Below are 12,103 nucleotides of genomic sequence, written 5' to 3'. Positions count from 1 at the left end.
CATCCTTCATCTTCATCTCGTCCTCATGCTGATTCTGTATTATCCTCCTTTTGATGAAAGGTTGGGGTTCTATTTCCATTGCGAGCATTGTGGTTTGGCTCTCATTGATTCTATTTATGGGACAAACTCTTCAAATTCTCTCGTGTTCTTGTGTGAGCCTCTCATTGTGAGTTCTTAAATTAGTCATTATGCGTGTAAGTGTTGGAATCTTTCTAACATAGATAAATTGCCCTTGCGAGACTCCTCTCCCAATTGTATCCACATTTCAGGATCGGCCCCTACATAAGATGCTTCTAGTGTGTTTGGTGGTATACTTCCCCTTTGTATATTGTCTTTCATTGTCTCTATCTTCATTCACATGTTGTCTTCTTTACTTCCAAAGATACCATGGTGTCAGAACCTTAGCTCTCATACCACTTGTAATAATTATAAGAATACCAAAAAAAATACTTACAACCATATTCTTACCATACAAGTGTTATAAATTTTGATACACTACTTGGAAATAGTATTATGGTAAGGATTAAGGATATTTACGTTAATTTTATATAAATTTTTTGAGATAATTTACCATCCTAACCTAACCCTTTACATGTTCTTAACTTAATACTTTGTAATTATTTACTCATATCCATGTTATTATGGAGGTTGGTTTATTGTCACATTCTTTGTTGTCTTTGTTGTTTAATTAACATTGAAAATTTCGATGTATATAAGTCTTGACAGTACCAACCTTTAGTAATTTATTTATGAATCCCAAGGGTGGTCTCTAGAGAGTTCCAACCCATAAACACCTGTATCGATATCCATTGTGTGATCATAGCTTGATGATATAATAGTAGGGATTCAGGCGTATGATAAGGTTTCAGGCGGGATGGTTGATCATATCTTGATGATCTAATGGTAAGGGTTCAAGCGTAATGGTAAGGATTTAGGCAGGACGGTTGATCATAGCGTGATGATCTAATGTTAAGGCTTTAGGCATAATGGTAAGTCTTCAGGCAGGATAGTTGATCATAGATTGACGATCTAATGGTAAGGCTTCAGGCATAATGGTAAGGCTTCAGGTGGGATGGTTGAGGTAACCAATTTCACCTCGAGCTTCACACTCGATGGGAACTCTGGCGGTGAGTTTAGGGTTGAAGGCGCCCAGCAATATCATGAGGGTTTCCTGAGAAGACAATGAAACTCTTATCAGGTAGAGTCTCCTACTGCACCCAATACCTTACATATGTTCTAGTTGGAATATGCTTGGTTAATTTCTGATTGCTTGGGTTTGTTGGGTAGTGGAGGTCCTACGTAACAATTTTGGGGCTTAAAGCCTATAAGTTAGGATAATAATATTATAAATCTCTGAAATATGTGGAGCACGAAATGTAATAGGTCGAGTCAAATGGTTGTCTACCCAAGAAATAGTATAGAATAATAGGAAGTAAGTCGGCCTGCCCTTAGTCCACGGACCAGGGGAATGTATAAATAGAGCATGGCTCTAAGGGAAAAAGGCAGTTCTTTTTTATGGATCTTGGTGCTATGGGTTTGTGAAGATAGTATCTTTTGCGTCTGTAAGTTCGAGTCAAGGGTATTAGGGAGTAGGTAGAGGCTCTGCAACTATGTGCGCAGAGGCCTAGTAGAGTCCGTAGCTATGTGCGCGGACCCCTATAGTTGAGTGCGCAGGGAAGATCTGGTTGTATTAGCAAAAGAATTGAATAAAGATAAGTTGGTTCTGAAATACTATGTTAAATCTGAAATATTGTGGATCTAGTTAATTTATGGTTGATATATCTGTTTTATCTATGCGCTTATGCTTATATTATGATTTTATGCAATTCTATAACTTTTCTGAGTGTGCGAACTAGTTATCTCTATTAAATGTTTGCTTAAAGACTGTAAATGTAGATCTGATCTATAACAACTCATTAATAATAAGGATTAAGTAATTTCCTTGTTTCGAATCTATGCAGAAGCAGAGTGGTGCAAGGCCATATAACAACGTGCGAACCCTCCAGACCACATCAAAACATCCCTAGGGTGCGGAAACCTGGTTCAAGCACCCTCCCCTGCTACCTCGAGTGAGACCTCAGTCCGCGCTCCATGGGTTGTTGCCGAAAGGGCTGGTAGCTACAGGATTTGTTTGGCTAAATAACTCTTCCGAACTTGGGTCAGGCCCATATTAGCCAATAAATGGTTCCGTTGCCGAGATCGGGATCTGCCTAATGGATGTTGGATGTTGGGAAGTCGGAATCATACAGAGAAAGAGTGTACGGATTAATTGAATCAGGAGCAGTACGAGTTCATAGAAGGGCCTAGTGTACCGACACGCAAACTAGAAGTTAAAAATGACGAGCACGATTCAGTTGCCGGTATTCAAAGGAGCAAGAAGCGAAGAGCCAGAACAATTTTGGTTTGTGGTAATGGCAGTATGGGAATCACACGGAGTTATGGACAATAATATCAAAAAGGCTACCCAAGTTAGCATGCTACAGGACCGTGCATTGACGTGGTATATAAAGTACTCAAGTGATCACCCGAATGCAGGAACAGCGGAGATTCGGGCTGAATTGAAAAAAGAATATAGTCGGCCAAAATCAAAAATGTAGTTGATCATAGGGTTCAAGGAGATCGCGATGATGCTTGGTGAAACTCCGTGGGATCTAGATCAGAGATTGAAAAGTACAATCCGCGAGGCAAACATGACGCTGTCAAATGCATAGCACTACACATGTTTTGTGGCATCATTAACACCACATCTGAAGATGGCGCTATCACAGCAAAAGATCTCAACCCAGGCTGAAGCATTAGAGACAACAATAAGATTGCATGAAACTCCAATACAGGATCTGGGGTTGGGAGTTCAGCAAATCCACATGCAAATACAAAACCTATGTTTAGAGATGTAGAGTTTAAAAAAGGAAAAGGTGCCTCGACCAGAGGTTCGGGAGGAGGTGTGGTCTATAAAGTGTAGAATCCAGGGTCATGATAAGGATCACTGTCCAATTTTTGCGAACTATGTGGCAGCAAGGGGACCAACACAGTTGCGACCAGAGGCACAAGCAGGGCTGAGCGCGGCACCCTCGCTCTGGTGCGCAATCTATCAGGTGGGAGGAAAGCATAACATGGACAACTTCCATCTACTACCAAAATTTAACCAGACCCCCAAGCAGTTATTTTGCAACTTTTGTAGATCGGTGGGCCACGAGGAATGAGACTGCCGTAGTTATCAATTATTAATGGACCAGTCACCTGCCTACAGAATACAGACTGAAGCGCAAGGTCAGGATATAGCTATGGAAATAACATGCGGTGGGTTCTAGGGACGTAGACAAGGACGGGGAGGAATGGGCCCAGGAAGGGGTCACAAGCAGCTAATATGTTACAACTGTGGAGCACCAGGACACTATGTACGGGACTGCACCAACCTGACCAGAATATTGTGCCTGTACTGCGAGCAGTTCGATCATGAAATGATAGATTGCCCCACATTGATAGCACAGATATGGGAGAAGAGGGCAACCAACCAATGATGATGCAGAATGTCCAAATGATGAGGGCCAAACTGTGCGAGGAAGACCCCAACATAAACATGATGCTCAAAAGTGGCATAGCTACAGGGGAGGATAAGAGGAAAGTGACCAAGGACGATGCCAGGGTTCGCAAGGAAACAGATCTGGAAGCTAGGAGGAGCTTTGCGGAAGTCTCTACCCCAGGTAGTAAGGATCAACCTGAGCCGAAGAGGGATCCCTCAATGCTAACTACCCTTTTAGAGACATGTATGAAATTGCTTTGCAAGGATTACAAGAACTGATAACTAGGTACGCATGGTCAAGGGAACCTCGTGTGGTCCGAAAATTGGGGAAACAAGCGTCACAGATTGGGTGGGAAATGTGTCTAACGGTGCATATTGGCGACTTTGAGATGGATCAGATCATTCTAGACTTAGGCTCAGATGCAAATGTACTACCTAAATAGACTTGGGAATGCATGGGCAAACCCACACTACAATGGTCTCCTATTCAATTGAGGATGGTGAATCAATAGAAGATTCTGCCCATGGGAAGATTGCAAGGAATTACAGTAGATATAGAAGGCGCGAGCGCCTAAACAAACTTCGAGGTAATAGAAATCGTGGATGAAAGTAGCCATTATCCTGCATTGTTATGGATAGACTGGGCCACTGATATGAATGGGGTTATTAATTTAAAGAAGCGGAAAATGATATTTGAGAAGAAGTCACTCCGTGTAGTCATTCTGCTAGACCCGGCAGAAGGACCGCGTTACACTGAGCCTGTGCACGATGAAGGAAGTTATGATGAATTATATTGTCTCTATTAAATTACAACACGAAATCAAGATTGGGTCAATCCGACTACAGGAGGAAGAATATCATGGGGGCATGCAGAATCCTCCACCGAAGATTTAGATGAGGAAGACGCGTGATGTCATAATCGGTTGAATGTGGTAACCATGTTAAACTATAATATGATGACTAAGTAGTTTTATTGCATCAAAACTCAGGATCTCGAACTGCTAATGTATGATGGGCTCACAGTAGTAGAAGAAGTCCTAACCAAATTTGAAAGTGTGGTTCCAGAGCCCCAATGGCTTGATGCGTTGCGATGGGAATTGCGCGCAACGCCTGTGCGTTGATGGGGAACACATGATGGAACTTTCAACAATTGGCGCAGCTGCAGGCGCATGATGCAGATAAGATTTGGGAACCCGGAACTACGAATCACTGAGAAATACGATGGACGTGATGACCCGCGCATGCACCTTGCCAAATGGGTCCAAGCCTATGTAGAAGAGCCTCAACCAGAGTGGGCACACTTATTTTATCATACCCTAGATGTCATTCCAAGGAACTGGTATGCTTAAACTGAGCTCCGACATGGTACAGGTGAATGGGATATCTTGTGCGAGGGTTTTTTGTTAACATTCCTCTTTGAAGATCAATGGATGGATACGGTGGATGACCCATTGTAGTTCGTGAAGGCCGCTATTTTTAAAATACCCTGGAACCAGAAGAAATCGCGTAGCCAGACTGGTCAAGACAGTTGAGCCAGGCCCTGGAATGTTACAATGTGCAGGTAGAAGATGATGAGGATGACCCTAGGAATATCAATATTCTGGAAACAGAGGGGAGTTGCGAGGTTCACAGACCAGAAATCAAGGATCCAGACATCACCACACCATTGAAAATGAAACAAATAAACATCAGAATGGAGGAAGAGCTGAAGTATGCAATGCTTGGGGACTATTGGGATGATGCCATAATGGAAAAGGTCGTCGAGTTGCTTTGAGAATATCAAGAATTATTCTCGACTAAAATCACAAAGTTAAAATGGATCATTAGTGACTTGGGAGTAATGAAGATAACATTAAAGCCAGATGTGAAGCCAGTTAAGAAGCAGTCTTACCGGTTGAATCCAAAATACAAAGTGAAGGTCTGTCAAGAATTGGACAAGATGCTCGCAGCCAGGATAATTGAACCAGTGGATCAATCCGACTGGGTAAGTCCTATGGTGGTGTAGGAGAAAAAACAAAAGGTGAAATTCACATCTGTGTGGATCTTCGAAAGTTCAATGATGCGTGCATTAACTATCCATTTTCGATGCCATTTACAGACGAAGTACTGGAAAATGTGGGAGGACAAGAAGCTTACTCCTTTATGGATGGCTTCTCGGGGTACCACCAGATCAAGATTACGCTAGACGATAGGAGTAAAACAATGTTTGCTACCAAATGGGGCTGCTTTCAGTATATGGTGATGTCCTGTGGACTAAAGAACGCGTCGGCAATCTTATCAGGCGTTGTGGTAGCGACATTCAAAGAGTTTATACACAAGTTCTTAGAGGTATATCTTGATGATTGGACCATGTTTGGGCTAGTTAAGAAACATACCGAGAGCTTATAGTTAATGATAGATACTTGCCGAGTGCACTAGATTGCAATTAACCTAAAGAAGTGTACTTTCCTCATCTCCTTTGGAAACCTACTTGGCCATGTAGTTTGTAAGCATGTGGTTTGTAAGCAAGTTCTGATGGTGGATCCAGCAAATATTGTTGTCATACTCAACCTGCAAGCACCGTGAAGTATCAAACAACTGCGTGCCATAATGGACATCGAATTTCACGTGCATGTTGACACGTCATGTATCACATTGGGAGTGGTACTCACACAGGAAGGAGCGTAAGGAATCAATCACTCGATCATGTTCGCAAGTTGTCGATTGTTAAAAGCAGAGAAGAACTATTCCACTACTAAATGAGAAGGATTGGCGATGGTATACGCACTCCAAAAATACCGCCACTATTTGCTCCGAGGACACTTTAAGATGTATACTGACCACTCTGCACTAAAATACCTAGTGAACAAGCCTATGTTGGGGGGGCGCATTTGTAGATGGTTGCTATTATTTCAAGAATATGACTTTGAAGTCGTCGTAAAGCCGAGACATCAAACGCGGGCCCAGATCACCTGTCCCAAATTGAGAATGACGAAGAGCCCACAAACTTAGAGGAAGGACTACCGGATGCACAGCTGTATGCAGTGTGTGTCACGGATGGCCATTTTGAGGATATAATCCACTTCTTAACCACAAGAACTGTGCCCCAGGGATATTCCATTTAGCAAAAGAAAGAATTAGTGATATGCACCGCAGATTTTACTGTTATTGCGGGGCACCTCTACAAAATGGGCAAGGATGAAATATTACACAGATATGTACTTGAATTCGAGTGAGGACAGATTCTAGCTGAAGAACATGGGGGGGTTGCTAGAGGACATTATGTGGGCTGTGCCACAGCACAAAAGATTCTTCGCACCCGACTATGGTGGCCAACTCTACATCAAGATTCGAAAGTGTACTATTGAGCCTATGATGTATGTCAATGGACTGGGAAACCATCGCAGAGGGATGAAATGCCACTCAAGCCACAGATGACACTGCAACCGTTTGAGAAATGGGCGATCGATTTTGTGGGGTCGATCACACCTCCAGGAAAGACGGGGGCACAGTATATCATCACGGCGACAGAGTACTTGACCTGATGGGTGGAAGCACAACTGGTTAAAGACTACATGGCCACTACAGCCACGAAATTCTTGTTTGAGAATGTGTTAACGTGATTTGGATGCCCGAAAATTCTAATGAGTGACTGCAAAATGCATTTCCTGAATGAGACTATCAGCGCGCTCACTGAGGAATTTCAGCTATACCATCAACAGAGTACATTGTACCATTCACAAGCAAATGGGATCGTTGAAGTGTTTAACAAAATTTTGGAGACAGCGTTGACCAAGGTATGTAATGCATAGTGCAATGATTGGGATTTAAGCACACCTACTATGTTATGGGCATACAGAACAACATGCAAAAAGTTGACAGGCCAGACAACTTTCTGGTTAGTCTACAGCAAGGAAGTCGTCATGCCCATGGAGTACATTGTACCTAGTTTACAAATAGTAGTGGCAACAGGCATGGAAGACCGTGTGGCTTTGGAAGAGAGGATCGTGCAACTGCAAGAACTAGATGAGGAGAGATTTCTAGTAAGATTTCATCAACAAGTACAAAAGCAGTGAGAGAAGGCTTGGCATGATCACCATATCAAGATGCGCATGTTCAAAGAAAATGATATAGTATCACTATATGACAACAAGTTCAACAAATTCCCTGGTAAGCTCTGCATGCACTGGTTGGGACCTTATGTAGTCAAGGAAGTTATAGATGGAGGCGCGGTCCAGCTTTCTAAGCTCAATGGAGACCCCTTCCTAGGAAGAGTAAATGGTAGTCACCTGAAGCTCTACATGGGTGGGCCGACTGCCTGACTAACTGCCTGAAGGACAGTCTCACCGCTCCAGCCAGTTGAAAGAGAGTGCAGGACATTAAAGCAGCCTGGGGAGCAGTTGTGCGATGACCAAGGTGCACGTATATTTGATCTATCACAAGGGTTACGGTTGCATGGAACAGGCTATGCTGCTATGTTGACAAGTAGAGAGGTGGCTATTGTTGTCACTATTCATGACAAGATGTATGTGTTATGGCAAAAGGGAGTGGGTAGCAGGCAATTAAGAGATGGGATACGAACTAGATCTGGAACAATCTGCCGCAGGCTTAGCATGAGGGTAGTAGAAGAGGCGGGAGCCAACGAATTTGAATTTCAAGACACTTATAAATCACAGGGGGGCATCCACTGAACGAGTTACGCTTCTAAGAACCATAAGCTATTGTGCCTTCCCGCTGCTCTGGAACTATTCATTATCTCCGCTCAAGGAGTAAGGCCGAGGGTTCTGATCTAGCCATTGGAGGTGTCGGGCTTTCAGCAAAGGACGTTGTTGATAGCTGTGGGCACCACTCAGAGTTCAACATCGACAGTAGGAGATGTGATGGAATATAGACACGAAGTAGAACTGGTTTGGATGTCGCTGCCTCACCCATGGGTTGGATGACAAACCATGAAAGATACGGGAAAGGCTATAAATATGGAGACAAATGGAGGAATTGCAGTTAATAGGTCATCTTTGAGGCACCTTGAAGATTGGGATCTCGCAGACAGCAACAATGGTCTTAAAAAATTGCAACACAAGCTATAGTAGAAAGTGCGTACAGAAGATAAGAAATTGAAAAAGGGCTACATTGGTACGAGGCGTTCCCGTATGCGGCACCCCAGCTAGAGCTAAAATCCTATGAGGGGGTGTTCTATGTTAACCGAGTAGAGCAGAACGAGCAGTATCGGTTGTGTGAATTGGTAGCGACACTGGAGCAAGAGCTGGAAAAAGCAATGCAGGAGACAAAGAGGGAGTAGTACGTCACTCACAAAAAGGTGAGCTGTGGAGCCTAGGCAGCGCATATTAGCCCACCGACAAGTGACTCGGGACAAGTCACGATGATTGTGTTGGGGGCCTGTTGGGTAGCGGAGGTCCCGCATAATAGTTTTGGGGCTTGAAGCCTATAAGTTAGGATAATAATATTGTAAATCTCTGAAATATGCAGAGCACAAAATGTAATAGGTCGAGTCAAAGGGTTGTCCACCCAAGAAATAGTATAGAATAATAGGAAGTAAGTCACCCTGCCCTTGGTCTATGGACCAGGGGAATGTATAAATAGAGCATGGCTCTAAGGGAAAAGGATAGTTCTTTTTTATGGATCTTAGTGCTATGGGTCTGTGAAGACAGTATCTTCTGCGTCTGTAAGTTCGAGTCAAGGGTGTTGGGGAGTAGGTAGAGGCTCTACAGCTATGTGCGTAGAGGCCTGGTAGAGTCCGCAGCTGTGTGCGCAGACCCCTGCAGTTGAGTGCGCAAGGAAGATCTGGTTGTATTAGCGAAAGAATTGAATAAAGATAAGTTGGTTCTGAAATACTATGTTGAATCTGAAATATTGTGGATCTGGTTAATTTATGGTTGATATATTTGTTTGATCTATGTGCTTATGCTTATATTATGATTTTATGCAAATATATAACTTTTATGAGTGCACAAACTAGTTATCTCTATTAAATGTTTGCTTAAATACCGTAAACATAGACCTGATCTATAACAGCTAGTAAATAATAAGGATTAAGGAATTGCCTTGTTCCAAATCTACGCAGAAGCAAAGTGGCGCGAGGCCACAAAACGACACACGAACCCTCCAGACCACATCAAAACATCCCTAGGATGTGGAAACCTGGTTCCAGTACCCTCCCCTACTACCTCGGGTGAGACCTCAGTCCGTGCTCCGCGGGCTGTTGCCGAAGGGGCTAGTAGTTGTGGGATTTGTTTGGCTAAATAACTCTTCTGAACTTGGGTCAAGCCCATATAAGCCAACAGGGTTGAAAGTAGGGTTTTCTCACAGAGTCTCCCCATTCCTCACTCGTTAACATTTAGGCAGAGTAATGGTGGCCACAGTAGACAAGGTATTCTCCATGCTTACGCTCACAGAGACACAAACTACGAGATTGCATAAAAGGGTTTGAATTAACCATTTTCTTATGCCTTCACAGTAACTATAGTGCCACTGAATTTAAAGATAGTACCCCAGGTTACAGAATGAGTCTTTGCCTTTCTTTATTTTACATTTTTTTTAAAACCATGCCTCTTGTTAATTGCCTATTTCTGGTTCAATGTTCAATGGGTGAGATTTCCTCTAGGACCTTCACCCTGATAGTATGTGTGCAGGTTGAGAGTAGTTTTCTTCTAACACCAAGTCTCTTTCCCAGGTTGGTTCCCTACTTCTTAATAGGGCCACATCCCTTGGATTGCAAATTCGTTGTTTTCCATGCGGTGTTGTAGTATTGTTTGAGCAATCATCCGCTATTCCTCACAGTTGTGGTTAGGTTATTTCAATATAGTGAAACCCTCTTGATACTGTCCAAATGCCTGATCAGGGTTTGATGGTTTTATTCCACTACAGTCAATATAAACTCATCCAAAACTTCTGTAACTAGAATGTGAATTATTTTTATATCTCACTGTTCAAATTATATAAATCGTTATATGGCTTGAGTATTTTCCTTTATATTTCATTGTTTAAATTTTATCAGTCTGTTATATGATTTGAGGATTTTCCTTTACAATTTGAGGATTTTCCTATACCTTCGATTCATTCTGTCAAAATTATTCAGCATTGCCTTGAGGGTTTCATTCAATATTTTAATGTTTTGTTGTTGTGTTGGATAGGAACCTCCATTTGGAAACAATGATCAATGCTCTCTCTCAACAATCATGAGGCTTCTATTCCAGGTACATTTCCTCTCAGAAGCCCCAACCCTTTCATTTCAGCAATCCCAGGTCTAGATCTTCTTGTATTAGTTTCTGCAATCCCATGTCCATATTTGTTTTGGTTAATGGCAGCAAACCGATGTGCAGCATTGCAATGATGGGAAGGGGCAGGGTATCTAAAAGCTACTCTGTCTCATTTTAAATTGGTTTTGTGGTTTTCATTATGTCGTTTAATTGGTTTTGTGGTTTTCATTATGTCATTTTCTAGAGCACCTAGGGTTGGATACAATAGAATATTATGTGTTGTAGAGCACCTAGGGTTGGATACAGTAGAAATAGGTAATTTAGAACTACACTCACATAGAGAAATGGTTGGAAATAGAGGTAACAAAATGATAGAGCTACAGAAAAATCTTACCACAAATAGGCGATGTAATGGGTAACGATCGACATGGAATTGTAGACATAGAAACGTATATGTGATAGACTCTATACAACACTAAAGGCTATGGCCAGTACCACAAATTCATGGCTTTGATACTGTTATTGTACTCATGAGAATTTAATTTTAATTGTTAATAATTTATTTTTTTCCATTCAATTTCACATTTTATTTGAATTTTCCATCATTTTGTACAACTTAGGTGTCTTTGGTTTCTTTTCTTGATTCAAACTCTCTCTTGAACATGAGGTTCCTTTGTTCATTTAAACTCTCCTCAATACTACTACTCAAACTCCTTTCTTAAATGTCAATTTCTATTTTTATAAGGGTAATTCATATGTAAAGGTACTTCTATGTTAGTATGCCTAGAAAAATGTGCACATGGTTATCCAAATAAAATCAATTATTTAATCAAGCTAATTCCTTTGAATATTTTGGATACATAATTGGCTTATAAATATATTTTTTCCTTTTTCTATGTTTGAGAGTTAGACCAAAATGTTTGAATTGTGATATGAATGGTAGAAGGACCTAATTTGGAAACTTTAAGTTAATGTCATTAATGCCTAATGGAAGAAGGTTTCAAAGAGGAAGGTATGAAAATTCCAAAATTCCAAAATTGAGCCCAATTTGGAAACTTGTAGAAAGTTTGGCTATGAAGGAATGAAGGATCCTCAATTCAAAGATTAGGCTTGATGTAGAAATCAATGTATAGAGGAGTAAAAATGTTTGAAAGGAGAAAAAAATAAAAAGAAAAATTGAAAAATGTATCTTGAAATAAAAAGAAGAAAATAAGAAACATGACTCTAAATTTAAAATATAACTCAAATATAATTGCTAGTAACAAGGGCCCTAATTAGGGAATTTAATTTTATTTGGAAATATAAAAGGACCAAAATGAAGAAGGGGGACTTATGTTCAAATTGGGCCTAATTTTGAAATAGGTTGGTGAATAAGGGAAGAAAA

The sequence above is a fragment of the Pinus tabuliformis genome, chromosome 2_2 (genome assembly GCF_031772625.1).
Source record: "Pinus tabuliformis cultivar Carrire ecotype Pingquan chromosome 2_2, CPIR1, whole genome shotgun sequence".
Taxonomy (NCBI): domain Eukaryota; kingdom Viridiplantae; phylum Streptophyta; class Pinopsida; order Pinales; family Pinaceae; genus Pinus; species Pinus tabuliformis.
Note: the sequence above shows the minus strand (reverse complement) of the source record.